The 16,083-nt window shown below is 43.2% G+C and overlaps 1 protein-coding gene across 4 annotated transcripts in view; it reads left to right on the forward strand.

Annotated features, from left to right (window-relative positions):
• CREB5 (cAMP responsive element binding protein 5) overlaps positions 1 to 16,083 on the forward strand; it is a 416,145-nt gene that overhangs the window by 94,590 nt on the left and 305,472 nt on the right. The window lies entirely within an intron of this gene.

Raw genomic sequence — 16,083 nt, forward strand, 5'->3', positions numbered from 1 at the left:
CTCTGGCACCTGCTAGAAACATGTGCATGGGAACCAGGTGGCACCGCAGATTGTGCTGATGATGCTCTAAAACAGCACTTATCCATTTGCAAGTGTTTGATGGTTTTTTTTTTGAAAATGGATGAATCCCTGGTTGTGGTAGAATCCAAGGCTAGAAAAATCATGGGAAAAGCAGATTATCTGAAATATGAAATTGAAGCCAAAATAAAGTTACCTGATTCTTGACCTGAGTCAGAAAAACTCACATAATTGTTCTATTCAAAAGTTGTTGTTTTACTGTGCTAAATAATAGCAAGCTTTACATGGGTGGTGAGTGCAAAAGACAAGGGTCAAGGGGTAAGATGACAAGCGAAGGATTGTAGCAGTAGGAAAGTGGATTTCATCTGATTTTGGCCCAGGTTGTAACTGTCTGATTTCCATAATCTTCCTGGTATCTCTCCACCACGTTCATAATTCCTCCCTGGTCATATTATTGAACATCTGTTGTTGTTGGAACAAATAGGTTCACTGTAAGTGTGGATTATTTGTCCTTACAAATGTAGAAAAGTCACTTTACGAATCCCTCCAGAATATAGTCAGTTTTTATTGTAATGGTGTGTAAAGTGATTTAAAAATCACTTTACCAGATTAAGGAAAAGAAATAGAGTCACAACTAAATATGATAATGAAGCTTTTTGGTGTTTTTAAACTTTTTTGATAGACCATTGTTGAATGCCCACAATGTACTAAACAAAAAATTAGATACATCTCATGAACAGAGACTTAGACTGTGAAAGTTGGTTGAAAGGAAGCGCCGGCTACATCGTAATGGATTCTGAACTTCCAGCTGTTCCATCTGGAGAAGAAATTTTAAAAGGTTCTGATATTTCTCTAAGTGTTTCAAAACCTTTGAATCCTCCTCTATGTGAAATTATAATAATCCCCCTCCACCAGATTTTTCATGTCACATTCTCATATCAAAATAGCCATTCAGTCTGTACTGCTTTAGGAAAAATCCTGAAAATAGGTTACAAGAGGGGTTTAAAATCTCAGTCAACTCATTTGATTTATAATTAGTCATTCATACTTGACACGCCCCTACACCCACCCAGTGAAGCGTCTTTTTTCTTTTTCAAAACAAACACTTATTTAGCACTTATTTGCCAGACACTGTTCTGAGCACTTGAAATTTTTAACTAAATAAAAAAGAAGGCATGCATTCTATATTTCATTGCAATAGAAATAGATTTTTTTAAAAACATAAAAATAGCAAGGGACAGAGGAACCACAAAGTCTAGTAAATTTCCTCCAGTTGAGTAATAAATTTAGCTTTGCTGATGGACGTGGCATATGTAGATGACTGAGGGATTAAGTTCATTCATTCCTTGAGATAGTCAAGGTTGGCTTCTTCCAAACTATAAGAAAGGTGTGTACTTGGTCTGTATCGTCTTCATTTCTGATAGAAGGGTTTTAATCGAAGTGTATACCCTTAATTTTCCCAAAGACATTTTCCGAGATTTAATAGCTTTCGGAAGCCCATGGTAGGGGGGCGGATTTAGATCTTCTCCTTTGCATAGTACTCATGATCTCCTATATGAAGCCCCATGGGAGGAAATTCTTGCAGATCTGAATTCCAGGAAATAGTTTGCTTCCCCTGAGGAACTGAAATATTTTCTCCTGGTGGACATGAGAATCCTGTAACCAGTTCTGTTTCTCTTTTTGCTTTGACTGCTTGTTAACGTGAAGCCAAGTTGACTGCTTAACTTTGAGAACTTTTTAGAACACGGTAATGAGCATTTTACTTCCCCCACGGACTTGATTTTCAGTTCCAGTTTATATTTCCTCTGGTCCCGATTTTTAATTTAAAAAAGCATTTTCATGCTACACATTTTCTGTGTGTGTGAGTTGCTTTTGATTCTTTGTGGGTTGAGTACAAATAATTAAATGTTAAAAATTAAAATAATTAGGCAAGCAAAGTTGAGGAGGACTATTGTCATTGTAGAAATAGTCTTTTTCTCTTTCACATGTTGCTCTTAGCAACACTAGTCATGTGATGACTTTGAGATGGGTATGTGGGTGGGGGACCCTGCAGCGAGCTTCTCCCCATGGTTTTGGGGTGGGCCCCTCAGGAAACCAGTGTCTCACACCCCAAGTTCACTTGCACACACTAGAAGTTGGACAGCATTCAGACTGTTGAGGTATCCTCTTCCATTGCCTCATTCAAACCAGAGGACCATATCCAGCCTAGGTGACCATGACTACACAAGAGGACACCTTCTTGAGGCCTAATTCAGGATGACTCATCCAGTGGCCAAATAGGCTGTGTTGGTGGCTTCTGCCCTAGCATTTCCTTGGAAGCCACAGGATGGGGAAATGAGGAGTAGGAGATGCTCTCCAATCTGCCAACATACTTTTATACATCCCTTTGACCACATTACTCCAGCTCCAAACATCCCTGGCACACTACTACCCCCAGCTCCTACTTCATTTGTTTGTTCCTGCTTGAAATGTAGGAATACAGGTTCTTTTTTCAATGCATACCTTGTCATCATTAAGTTTTGTCTTCTTCTTCCCTTTTGCTCCACATTCAGATAACTATTCCTTTTTAATTCTAAGCTCCAACTCTCTTCTAATTTATTTTTCTCTGAGATTTTTAACAGAAGACTTGCATGAGTTCCCTCAGCAAGTTTTAGTAAAGTGGGAGATGGATTCGTTTATCGGGAGAATTTGGTTAAAAAAGGTTTTTGCTTGAACTTTCTAAGTACTTTATACAGAAATGTTAGAAAGACTGGACTGGTCCTTCCCTCCACCTTTAAAATTCTAGCTGAAGTTTGGTCTAGAAAATTCTATCAAAGAGCAAATAGAGAATTGATCCTTGTTTAGCCCGTGTGGCTGTCTGTTGGGGAAAATTCTGTTCTACAGACTATATTTAATCCTGACACCCTTTTTCAAAAGCATCCCAATGTGTGTATAGAATGAGGACAGGCTAGAGGCAGGTAATGACCAATAGAAAAAGCCCCAATGTCTGTATCCATAGCATATATTTTATAGCAGATGACACATTCCGTAATTGCCTCAGTCTTCCACCTTAGTATAAACCCATAGCTTCAAAACTCTCTAATGAGAGATATTTTTTTTTCCCTTGGAAAAGCATCCTTCACTAGCAGTATCACAAATCTCAACTTGCCTGTGGCTTAGAAGTCAGGCTAGTCCTGAAACAGATGAGAAACTTTTGTTCATCATTTATTCACGCAGTAAATATTTTTGAGGGCCCACCATGTGCCAGGCACTGTCCGAGGCATTGGTGACTATACCATGGACTAAAGCTGATTTTGAAACAAACAAACAAACAAAAAATCCCACCCTTCAGGTAGCTTACTTCTCATGGGCAAGACAAACAGTAAGCAAGTAAAAACAATAAAATGTATAATATGTCCAAAGGTGATAAGTACTATAGAGAAAAATATATAGCAGGGAAGAGGCACAGGGAGTGCTGGGGGTGGTCTGGGTGGGCATCACTGGTAAGCGGACATGCAGCCAAGACCTGAAGGAGGAGAAGGCTGACCCAGGTGCATACTGGGGAGGAGAGTGGGGAGAGCAGCGGGTGCAAAGCCCTGAGGCTGGAGGGCACTCTGTGGGCTGGAGGAACTGCAGAGAGCAAGGTACGTAGTGATGGAGAGAGTGGGCTGAGGGGGCCCGTCCAGGAAGGCTGTGTAGGCTTCGGCTTTTATTCTGAGTGAGATGGAGAACTGTAGGACAGCTGTAAGCAGAGGTGTGATAGGATCTGACTTATATAGTAGAAAGTTTACTTGGCTGCCTAGTTGGAAGTAAACTGTTGGAGGGGAGTGGCAAAGTGAGACCAGGTAGGACGGTATTCAAACAATCTAGATTAAAAATGATGGCAGGTTGGTCCAAGGTACAGATGGAGGGGGTGGTTAGTTTCTGGATCTAATTTGAAGACAGAGCCAACAGGAATTGCTGATGGATTACATCTGGGGAGTAAGAGGTGAACTTCAGGATGAACCCAGGTTTTTGACCTCTGCAACTGAAAGGATGGAGCTGTCTGTGGGAGGAACAGGTTTGAGGGGAAAATTGAGGAGATTTTTGCAGACTTGTTAAGTGGAAACATCTAATGGGCAAATGATATATAGGTATGTAATACAGGACCTGTCTGAAGATGTAAACTGGGGGGTCATTGGCATGTAGGTGGTGTTTAAATACATGAGACTCAATGAAATGACCTGGGCCAGGAGTGAATGGAAATGAGGTAGAGAAGAGGTCTGAGCAGGGAACGTGACAGAGTCCTCCAGCCTAAGACAGAGGCTTCAAGTCTCCTCAGTGGGCAGAGGTGATACAGAAGACCACGAGGCATAAAGAGTCAAGTCAAGTATGGGAACCCTAGCAGTAATACTGAATGGACTCCAGTAACTGGCAATCGACATGCCGATTTTGTGTTCCACGTTAGAGGAAGAAACAAAAACAAAAGATTTTTTTTAAAAAGGGTGAATTGACCTCTCACATTTGATTTCTTTTTTAGAAAAGAGATCCAACAGGACATATCTAGGAGGTGGGAGATAGCTTCATCATATGAGAGCAGTTGTGTGGGAGGGTGTGTGTCTGTATGTACAAGAAAGGAAGGGCAGTTGAAAGGACTAGAAATGAACTCCTTTGTCTTGCTGAGAGAACTATAACATTACAGCCTAACGTGGTGAAGGACCCTGAAGATGAAAAGCGCGGTGTATAAGTGTTAAGTGTTGTTATTCTCCCCTAGGACCTAAATCTGACTCATTATGCTGATGCAGCAATAGCAAATTAGGGCATTTCCATGCTCTAGAATTCCTACCCAAATGATGAAAAGTGCAGTCTATTCCCAGAGGGTGTTGACTGTTTAACACATGGGAACAGGGGACAAGCTACAATCTTAAGATCTTGGATCCCAGCTCAACAGGAGTCATGGAACAGGGCATGGCCAGGTCAGCCTCAGCTCAGAAAAGTCGGCTGCTCAATCTGATTAAATTCTGTACCTGGAAATCATGTCACCGGACACCACCAGTTACTTGAGGAGAGAGGGCGCAGAAAGGGAGGCGCTTTGCGTTCGTTACAGTCTTGCTCTATCAGCTACTATCAGGCATGGCTGCTCTCTGGGGAAGATGTGAGTGGCATTGTGTGAGTGGCTGCTGGGTGGAAAATAAAAGATACCAAGTTGAGCGAAATTGCAACAGCTGATGTTTCCGGTTACGTTAACATGTTGCTTCTATGATATTTGTGTAATACGATCCCCGGCCCCAGAAGTCTGGAGAAAAAGAAACATTCTGAAACCTAAACTTGGTTTTACTGAGGTTTTGAAAATGTCACCGTGTTTGCTAAATCCTAGTAGATGAGACTGTTTTTTATCTTTTTGGCTTTTTTTTTTTTTTTTTCAATCAGCATGACTGAAAGGAAACACCCATTGGCAACGTTATTGAGAGATGACAACCTGTTTCTTCCCCTACCCCAATAACTGGAAAATCTAACCCTTATATCATAAGGATTCTCTTGTCCTCCCCCTCCATTTCAGCACACTACAAATGTAAAGCACTTTCAGCTCTCTCCTTATAGGTTTAAGTTGTGCTCTCAACCTAGATGGAATTTGATGCTGGAAGAGAAGCTGGCTTGGTCTTTGCATCCCACTCAGTGGAATGACTAAACCAGTGGATAAACTGGAAGCTATTTCATGAGTTTTAGTTCCCTGGGATTTAGGATTAATGAGTACAATCTTAACAGAGATTATTAAGAGTTGGTATCCACTTCCACATATGTCAGTGAATCATGATGTGATCTCAGGCGTGGGTTCAATTTTAAAATGGAATGGGAAAGAAAAACAACTCATAGAGTTGGTTTCTTTTATTTGTTTTTTGGTGGAAAGTCAGGGTATCCTCAGAGTTGCAAAATGCATCGTCTGTTGCCCTGCAAAGAGTGAGCACATAAAATCAAGTATCTTTGACGTGGATGATGAGGGAGGGAAGGCCCACGGCTCTGAGGAAAACTGACCCAGATGGGTACTGGGTATTTGCTCATATCCTCCCTTGGACAGTTTGTATATTTGGCTAATTTGGACCTTAATGGATGAGTCTTCACAATCTAACTTTCACATTAAAGAGAAAATCTCTCTTGAGGCCGAGGGTTTACTTTCTAATGCTAAATCATCTGGCAGTTCATGACCCTGCCCTCAGCCAGTGTTAGGAGCCAAATTAAAAGGGGGTGGTCACTGGTAATGGCAGGTGAATGGCAGATGAATGGCCTGTGAGTGGCAGGTTTTATTGTTGTTCAGTGTTTTTTTTGGTGTAGGTTTTATTTATATTTGCTGTCACATGACATTTGTTCTGACAAGACTGAGGTCTCTGCCTGAGGTCTTTTTGAGAACCGATTATAAGGTTTTCAGAGGCTGAAGTGTGAATTAGAAAGTTTTGCATTCATCCCATGCAGTGGTGGGTGTTCTCCTGTGAGATACTGATGTTTCCATTGGAAGCTGTGGAGTAGAAGAGATTTGGAGGACCGGATCCTAAGATACAACATGAAGATTGCTAGAGGAAGCTTGGCATTGATTCTGGGGACGTCTATTTGTGTTGGAAATACTGCAGAATAAAATAGTATTTTCTTGCACCAGTATTTCCTATTCGGTTGTGACTGGGTATGGTAATAATCAAAGTATTTCTATAGTCAGGAAGCATATCTGACACATGGGACATTTTGAACATGTTATTAATGATAATTTGATTTTGGTCCCTCTAGTTAACAAGGAATAATTATAGGTGGTTATGGCAGTACTATGTTCCCCATTTTAAATACAGAAGAATAAACTATCGAGAGAGACAAAAAGAGTTGATAGGTGTCCACTAAGGGGGACCAGTGACGGGGGCGCATATTCTGGCTTTTCTCCTACCTCTCTGACTGCGCTCCCTCTGCCTCCTTGTCTTTTGCTGTATCCACTTTCGGGTGGTTTCTGTTTACACCTTCTCTTCAGAAAACTTGTACATTCTCATAACCTAGCAATCAACTCCACCCAACAATTCCTTTATCTGTGCATCTAGTCCTCACCGTGAATATTCATCTCTACTCTCCAGCTGTTACCAGCATTCCCACTTGAAGATGCCGCTGCTGTTTGTAATGCACTGTGCCCAGAACTGTGCTCAAGGCTTTCCTGCACAAACTCATTGCCATGTCTAACCACCCCCCCCACACCTGCCTCTGAGTCTGTCAGAGACATAGTTCATCCACCTCAGGAGGCACCTTTGCCTTCCCTCCCTCCTTTGCCCCCCATCAGCTTCCTTAGGCCAGAATCCCATCTCTTCTCTTTATTTTCCATTTCTATCACCTCAAGTCTAGACCATCATCACTTATCGCTGCACATTCCAAGAAAATGTTTTGACCTCTAACCCAACTTTAAAGAAATACCTAGAATTAAGTATTATCGCAAAATTGAATGTATTTTTTAATAAGTGAAAACAAACCGAAATATTTAGATGTAAAAAAAAAATTGTTCTTGAAAGCGTTTACCTCTCACTTGTGGTTAAGTTGAAAGTTCCTCCAAGTACTGTCATTGTTAAAAGGTAAAGGGGTTGGTGTGGGATGTCATCAGTATAAAAGTGAGTGCTCTGGGAGCTGTTAAACTGCAGTCTTGATTCTAGGAGATTCTATGCATGGAATTCATCTAAAAGGACCAAAGCAGGGATGGGGGTGGGAGGGGGAGGGGCACTTAAAAACTGAGTCATGGGCTTCCCTGGTGGCGCAGTTGTTGAGAGTCCCCCTGCCGATGCAGGGGACGTGGGTTCGTGCCCCGGTCCGGGAAGATCCCACATGCCGCGGAGCAGCTGGGCCCGTGAGCCATGGCCTCTGAGCCTGCGTGTCCGGAGCCGGTGCTCCGCAACGGGAGAGGCCACAACAGTGAGAGGCCCGCGTACTGCAAAACAAACAAACAAACAAAAAAAACTGAGTCACTCTGCTGTACAGCAGAGGTTGGCACAGCATTGTAAATCAACTAGATTTCAATAAAAAAAAATTGTTTTAAAGACGAAGAAAAGGAACTAAAAATGGCCCAAAACACAATGGAGCCCTGAAGCTCTTCAGGCACCATCATCAACCCAGACTCAGGTTGTGAAGATCGCTTGTTTGGCCTGCCTTCCCGTCAGGCGGGCTTGACTGTAGCTGAAAATTAGTCCAATTGAATTATTTGGCTGGGAGGCTCCTCACTAAAATAATTACGAAGCTCAGCTTTAAGAGCCGAAAAAAGGGCAGCTTTTCCCAACTGGAGACTTTCTCATCAGGGTGCTTTCTCTGGGGTTGGGTTGGGATCTCAGCTGGTTAAAATCACTCTTTACCTGTCCTGAGGCAGGCAAGCCAGGCTGGGATTTCAAGGTATTAACCCAAATGGAATCACAATGGCGAATGGACGTTGTCCTCCGAAGGAATCCATTTCCAGCTGTGAGTAATTCAGGACTTGCAACCCACCAGACTCCGGGCAGCAGTGGGTGTGTACCTAGGGCCAGGAGGCTTTTGCATCTGCCCAGGGAGCATGTCCTGTCCTCCGCGAGGCCCTGCATTCATGCTCCCGAAAGCAAGCAGGAAAACAGATCGGTTTTCTGGGCCGGATTAAAACAAAATGACTAAAAGATGAAGCTTCCGTTCGGGGCAAAAAAAACAACACTCACATTTAGAAAATTGGACCACATGTTAGCCGCACTGAGCATCTGCAGCTAAGAATCACTTACCTGGGCCCCTCACAGAGACGTGAGAAAAAAATTGACACCAGGAAAAGAGGAAAGGAAAAGAATATAATAGTTGCAAGAGTCTCTGCTTCCATCATCTCATAAATCCAGGTGAACATTAAGTATGATTAAGAGCAGGTATGGGAGTGATTTACTCTGGGAACCCTGCTTTAGCATTTGCGTGCTGTTAAGTTATTTCCATATTGATAAGGCTGAGGCCAGGAACTAGGATTCCACACATTCCTCCTGTCCATGTTTCCAGCATGTTGGCTGTCGACTCAAACCTGGGGTGCAGTGTCTGATTCTAGTACCAGAACCCTGGAGGGACAGTTTCCTTGTCCTTAACCCAACTTCCACCAAAACCTAAAAGCCTAGGTAAGTTGATAAAACGGTGGATTTCCCCCCCGTACCACATTCCTACACTTTGGGGAACTGGCCCTTCTGCTGACCCACAGAAGCTGGTTGGATTGGAGAGGAGGTCAGGCCATTCCCTGGGGTGGCCAGGCACAGTCACCTGCTGGCTCCTCCCTCTTGAGCTGGGATGCTCCTCATATGCTAGGAATATTGGCTGCAGACTTCTCCAGAGCATAGCTGGGCTTCCCTTTGTTCCTTGCTTTCTGGGATATGAAAGCCTATTTTTAGCCTATTCGAACCTGGGGCTCTTCTGTATGATGGGGCCAGTTTCTCCTTTGGCTCTAGAGGGAAATGGAATGCCAAAAGGGCTTTACGCTCAGCATCTCCTCTAAGTGCATATTTTCTAATAAAACTCACGAGCGTTGGCAGAATCAGGCTGTTGTGTATGTAGATGATATTTTGACTTTTTGACCTGACGGCGAATGTGAGCTGTTTTACTGGACAGCTTTGGAGCTAGAAGGACGGATTGCCCCACCTGCAAGCTCTCCCTTCATTGTCCTGCATGCTGGGGGCTTCCCCAGTCTTCTCCGTGAAGTGGGGCAAACCCCGCATTTTGGGTTCAGCGTGGCTGCAGTCCAGGCATCCCTGGGATCTGAGTTACAGGCAGAGCACACCATCTGTTATATGAAAACTTTGAAAGTTGATCACAGTGCTGACCGATCCTGCCTGAGTCGGTGCCGGGCGCCGCCTTTCTCTGTGGCTTTATGTTTGGGTGGGGGCTTGTTTGGGCTCTGCAAACAGTCATGTCCCCAAAGAAGAAAAGCAGTCGTGTTTTGTGTGCCTGTCGGGTTGATTGACTACAGATGATGCAGTGCCAAGCATTCTGAATCACAGCCGCTCTCAAAGAAGTCGTCCCCTTTCTGGCTTCTCCCGGTATGGTTTATTATGCACAGAGCTTAGGAACTTTCCCAGAGGATTTACAAACGTGAAGCTATTGCTGGATTCACGGGCACAGTTGGTCCAGGCATTCCTGTGCTTTCCAGGGCAATGTAGAGCACATGTGAGCGCCACCCTTCCAGCCCCATTTGGTTGGTCCCCAAGTGACCAGAAGGGAACAAGATGGTCCAGAATTCTGGCAGCCCCTTTTGTGGTGTGGCGTGCCAAAGTGCGACATACACCGTGATACCTCTGTGCCGCTAATCACAACAGCTCCGGTGTGGATTGTGAAGTAAGGCGGAGTGTTGTCGGAATTCAGGACGAGAGCAAGAAAACCAGACTCCATCCCTCATTCTCTAAAAGTCATGCATGACTTCATTTTCTCACCGGTAAACCGGGCCTTTTAACTACCTTGGAGTTAAAAACATACATAGTTCAAATATATTGAGAACTGGAGCATAGAAAATAAAGCCGATTCCTAGGTACATGGTGTTAGATTCACATATTACTGCAACATCTCACCTCGTACATTCTCTCAGGTGACTGAAAGAAGTGTCCTAAAAGGGGTCCTGGGAACAGAATTCCAAATCCACTTTCACAGAGACAGTAAGGCAGTTGTGACATTGCTGCCTGAAAGAACGTCTCTCCCCTGCATAGCAGGAGGAGGGTAAGAGTTCCTTGTTCCAGATTTCTGCTAGATGTCTTTCTTTATTTGTATCATAATAATGCACACATACACAAGTACATGTCTTGGGCAAAGTGGGCCATCAGGCTTTGTGAATAATTCCTCGCTTTTCTGACCATTACCTAGTATTGCCTACCATGTGCAGTTCAACCCCAGCTTTAATGACATTTGATGTACAAGTACAGCTGCCTGCTGCCCTCTGATTGTGAAGGTGGCATGCCTGATTTGCCCATCAGCTGGGTGTGAACTTAGGAGTGATTTCCCATTAGTGGTGATGGATTTGAACGGATCCAAACACACACGCCCGCCCATGGACCCCCTTTTGTGACCAGAAGCACATATTGCCAGACAGCTGGCCAGGGCCAGGGGTGCAGTCTGTGATCACAGGAGGGAGGAGCTGCTTTGACCTCATTGGTGCCGTTCTTCTAATTGAGGGTCTAACATTCACAGACTACAACTACCCGTGCCTCACTCCTAATACAACGGACTGGTGTATTTTACAGAAAACAATCTGTTAACAATACTGATGGAGTAGTCCAAGCACTGTTTTCTCTTATGAGATTTTTAAATTTGCCCTTCCTAACGTCTACTGCCTTTTAACAAAATCTCACAATACCTCAGCAAACTTGCCTAAATCGTGAAACAGTGGTTGGTTGCTGTGAAAGAACTCTGAGATCGCACACTTCTGTTTCAGTCAAACTGAAAGTGTAGAGAAAAGCTTGAGAAGCTCCTGTAGAACGGGGGACATCCTATATGTCTCTGATCTTAGCGTTCGGGTGGGTGTTAGAAGGTAGAATGTGAATGGGGCTTTGTGTGTATGTTAGGAATGGCTTGAAAGTTAAGTTCGCCACTAAAATACTTTCCTTGGATGCTTTGTGGGATTTATTCAGCTCATCCTCCTGGACTCACTGGCTTTTAATCAAAGAGTAAATAACCACTCCAACAGAGCCATGCCCTGTACACATGAAATGTTTGACTCGGTACAGTTTTCAAACATCCGTTTACGGCTTACTGTGCTCATAACTCTTTCACCCAGTTCCTCCTCCTTCATTTGGAAGTCCTAGCCCTGACTTCCTCATCCCCTGCCCGGGATATTTGTGAAGCCCCTTTAATCTGTGCCGCTGAGACCATCTGACATATTAGCCAGCCAGAGAATGAGGTCCCGACCAAGATGACTAATATTTGCATTCATCTTTCCGTTCTGTAGAAAAGAAGAAAGATACCAATTCTGATTCTTAAAGTGGTCCTCATTTTCCATAACCCCTGGCAGAGGTAACCTGTCCTCGTGCCAGATGCCTTTCCCAACAGCTGTTTGGTGATTCTGTGTCACCGGGCTCACTGTAAAATCAGGCATATCCTTTTAATTACCTGTTCATATTTCAGCCATGCCGAACTCCATGGCACAGAGAGAGGGGAGAAACCTTCATTGTAATGGATTTTTAGTAAGACTATCTCGGAGATAAGAGTCCTAAATCTTGGCAGGCTCTTTAGAGCACACACTTTGTGATTGCACACAAATTCTTGGCTCCCTAGAGCTGTGTTGTAAGTGAAGTGCACTGCACGGGGCTGGGTAATAAGATACTGCAGATACATTTGAGAGCAAGGTACACTTTTGCTTTATTTATGAAGATAGACATGCTGGTTGAGGGCTTAATCACAGCTGATAAATCATTTTAAGAAAGCCTATTAGAACCATATGCTGATTTTTTTGCATTAATATAGTGTGTCTGTTTCCAGTCTAATAAGACAGGGTTTTCTCTCATGCTCTCTGTGTTTCTCCAGTGTGGACTATTTATCTGTTTAAGTGGTATCACTCGTGTGGGAGCATTTATCTCTTTAAGAGGTACCATTAATGAAAGAAGGTGAAAGGAAAGGGGGAAGGAAACATGAGTGAAAGGGCCCATTGCACAATGCCTCTGTGTGTGTGTGTGCGTGTGTGTGTGTGCGTGTGTGTGTGTGTGTTTATGGTATTACAAAGGAAAGAGTCAAAAAGCTGAGAACAGGAAACATCTCAATTAGAGTTTCGGAAAACCGTGGATTGGTCTTCACTCGGCATGAGGTAGTCATTTCAGCCCAGGTGGTTATAATACTATAGTAAAAGATTATCTGAATATGGGTGGGGGGGTGGAGTGTGCACTGACATTTTGGTTACCTCACTTCTCCCCAAGCTAGCAGAGGTCTGCCCCAGGAACAGGTCCCAAGGCTCTTTAATGAGAGCCATATTGGGGCTCCAACTCGGAGCCAAGTTCTGTTTTTCGCTAATTGCAGGGGTGCCTTGCAGATCTTTTCTATTATTTCCTGATTATACCCCTGCTCTTTTTATTATCTTGCCAAAATTCAAACAGTAATAATTGCATGATTTATTGTTTATTTATAACCCCTTCTACTGTGTCAATCACTGTATTAAATAGATTTTTAAAACAGCAACGGCTTTTACCAAATGACTGGATTTCTTTTACCTTCCACAGAGAAGCCATGTATTGGTGAATCTCACTTGGTATTCTTCAGAGGGCTTCCAAGGCCCTCCCTCTCCAGAATCCTGTCTTTCTGACCGTATAAATAAGGGCTGGTTCTGGTGCACAGAGAGAGCTTGTGTGCCAGGAAGATGTTTAGGAAAGGATATTAATTTATCGTTTAGTAGTATATCCAGGTTGGGTTATATGACTCCTAAGTTTCTTTCCAACTCACAGTTTCCACGATTCTCTGAAAACCGAGTTTAGAGATAAGGATACGTGAAAAGTGCATTTTATACAAATTTAGACATAGTGGGGAAACCTGACACCAAATTATTAGAAGTTGAGATTATGAACTAGTAATCATAAAATTCACTACCATTCACTTAGGGGTCCCTACTGTTTGTCAGGCATGGTGTAGAAGTTTTGTTTACATTATTCCCTGATTGTTGCAACAATCTTATGAGATAGTTGTTTTTACCTTCATTTAACGTAATAAGAAGTTAAAGCTTAAGAGTTTAAATAATTTGCTGAAAGCCACAAAGCTCGGAAGTTACAGATCCAGTATTTGTACGTAGGACTGTCTGCTGGAAAATTCCTGTGCTTCCCACTACTTCAGCCTCTTCCTATCTTTATTTCCTTATGGTACCTGGATATTTTAATATACATGCTAACTTACTTTAAAAAAATGTTCAGTGGAAGCTTTGCAAAACATCAAGCTCTGCTTGATCTCCACAAACACATGAAAAAACCTTGACTGCACCCACTCTATCCTGGTCTTTAAAAATTCTTCTGTAGGCCTCCAGTCTCAGCCCCAAATTCTTCCGTGTTCTGTAGCTGCGGCTGCAGCAGCACAGCTGGCCCTGAAACCTCAGGAAAAAGGCAACTTCTCTTCATAATGCATTTTTCAATGTCACGGAGGGCATGCAGTCCACCACCACCTCCCTACTCACCAAAATACATAATTCCCGGTCCAAACCAGACCTGGGCCCATCTCTAGTGTTGTGCAACATCCTCCTATGAGATATTTCCTTCCTTGCTTGCTCCTAGTGACCACTGCTTTCCTGGAGTAACATGAACATTTGCCGAGTGGAGCTGTATTTGGAGCTTACATTAAATTCTAATAGAGTAATTCCTGCTTGAATGCCCCCGAGAAGAGCACACTTAGGAGAATGCTGCTATGGTATCTTAGGACATTGCCTTGAATTGGAGGGGACAGTGGTTGCTACACCATTATTTCTGGGTGTCATAGGAATTTGGGCAGTAGGATAGAGTAATTTCTAATACGTTATATATTTAAACGTTTGATTTTAAAGGACAGCTTTGCCGTGCACCTTCCCTCCACCCCCAACTTCACCCCTGGAAATGTTTCTATTATGTCCTCCCAATTCAAGCCAACAAACTTTTATTGAGGGCTTAAGATGTCCCAGGTGCTGTGCTAGGGCGACCAGCTGCCAAGGCTACGTTCTGTAGGGGAGCTGCTAGTCTGAGGGTACAGGGGGACGTTTGGCTTTCTTGATGGGTCCTAAGCTCCTCTGGAATCACAGGTACAATAGAAATGGCAATGACTGTGGCTACTCAGTTTAGCTGCATATTCCTCATGACCTGACCCTGACTTAATTTGCCAGTTTTCTCTTTTGTGTTATTTTCTCTCTTGTGTCTTTTCTGTTCCAGGAAAATGGAATAAGACTCCCTTCCCTAAACCTATTTGTGTCTTCCGCACCTCACTGTGCTCTTGCCCACAACAGTTATCTCTACCTGGAAGGTGTTCCCCTCCCCTTATCTTTGACCAAATCGAACCCATTTGTGAAAGCCTAGGTCAGATGCTACCCCCATGAAGCCTTCTCTGATTCCCCCTCACCTGATGTAACCTGGGCCTCCCCAAATTCCCACATTGCTCTTCAAGCACTTCTTGTGGCATGTCTACCTGCCTATGTCATGTTCTCGTATTCGCTGCATTCTCTTCTCTCCCCTCGACTGTAAGCCGTGTTGTTGCGAGGCACTGCCTAGCCCCTTCTGTCACTCCCAGCACCATTGCCTCACACGTGGAAGAAGCTCCATGAAGAATTATTGGAATGGGTGAATGAATGAACATAAATGCATGAATGAATGTCCTTACACAGCAAGATTACTTTACCTGGTTTATCCGAGGCAAGGAGAACTGAAGTGCCTTCTTTGGCACTTTGCGAGGTCTCTTAAAGCGTTTCAGTATCTATTTTCTTTTCAAGAAATTTGCTAATTCATGAAGGAGCTAGGATGACTGAGGATGAAAAATACCCAGCAACATAGTTATTGGTTAATAGTATACTGTGTAGAGAATCTTGAATTGAAAGCAAGAAGGCTTGGAATGAGAAATTCATCTTTTCATTCAGCAGTGTTTTATATGTGTCAGTCATTGGGATACAATAAGATATCACTTAAAATGCCAGCACTTATAATAAAGTGTGACAAGTGTTTCATGCCATAATAGTAAAATAGGGCTAAACTGAGGATTTCCTAACGCAGTAGTTGTGTGTGTGTGTGTGTGTGTGTGTGTGTGTGTGTGTGAGATGGGGGGAGAGTGGTAAGTTAGGTAGGTTAAGTAATGTAACATTATGAGCCTTGGTCTTCTTATCTGTAAAATGGTGATAATAATTATTTATCTCATAAGGTGTTGCTGATGGCAAACGAAGCCCCCTATGTAAAGCACTGTAGTGTATATGCAGTGGTGCTCAATAATTCTTGTTTTCTTCCCCTTCACTATATGTATACCCAAGGCTGCTGAGACTTTAGTGCCAAATCTGTGGTGGGAAACTAAGCAAATACTCTATGCCCATAATTTTTCCTGGATTTTAGGTGGTAGTTGTGACTCAGAAGTCCCTTTCATCACTGCAATGGGCCAAGAGACTAAAACCTTCCAAAGCCTTTAGTCAAAACTCAGAGGTGGGTTTGG

Source organism: Mesoplodon mirus (genome assembly GCF_964341445.2).
Source record: "Mesoplodon mirus genome assembly, chromosome: 9".
Classification (NCBI taxonomy): domain Eukaryota; kingdom Metazoa; phylum Chordata; class Mammalia; order Artiodactyla; family Ziphiidae; genus Mesoplodon; species Mesoplodon mirus.